Source organism: Chionomys nivalis, chromosome X, assembly GCF_950005125.1.
Source record: "Chionomys nivalis chromosome X, mChiNiv1.1, whole genome shotgun sequence".
Taxonomy (NCBI): domain Eukaryota; kingdom Metazoa; phylum Chordata; class Mammalia; order Rodentia; family Cricetidae; genus Chionomys; species Chionomys nivalis.
The window spans coordinates 130,452,745-130,453,356 of NC_080112.1; positions in this window are offsets into that span (position 1 = coordinate 130,452,745).

A 612-nucleotide genomic window follows, 5' to 3' on the forward strand; every position below is an offset into this window, starting at 1 on the left:
GGTACTCTCGTAGGCCAGCAAACTACGTTCCACTTCAGTTGCTCAGGAAAACCCGAATGGCATGTTCCTGGTGTCCCTGGGAATTTCCAGTTCCGTGGTTGGCTGAACTGCACACTGGTCCAGGCAGTCTGCAGCAGAGAACAGCACAGGCAGGGTTATGTGAGTACTACCTGTGGTCAAACAGATTCGCATGCAGACAGACACATACACACACAGCGCATACCACACATGCATACACACACACACGTACTCTCCACCTAGCAGGCTGGAGACTGGCCAAAGTCCACAAGAGCCCCCCAGGCCTCAAGTCTGCAAAGTTGCTGATGTCACGCCCCTTTCTTTTCTAAACTGAGACCAATCAGGGAGCAAGCTTTAGAGTTTATCAAGAAAGAAATTTACACTTTGTAACTTTTGGGTAATGAAAGGAGCTGGGTGGCTGTGTAGGAGGCCGCTGTTCAGACTCCTGAGATCTGTTTGCTACTTCGGGGCGTCTCAGACAAGCCCCAGCATCCAAGAACCGAGAAAGCTGCTTTTGCAAGAGCTCAGAGGAACTGCTCGCACGGGAACATGTACAGCCCAGCCTGGCCATCTGCACATGTGGTTTCAATTTTG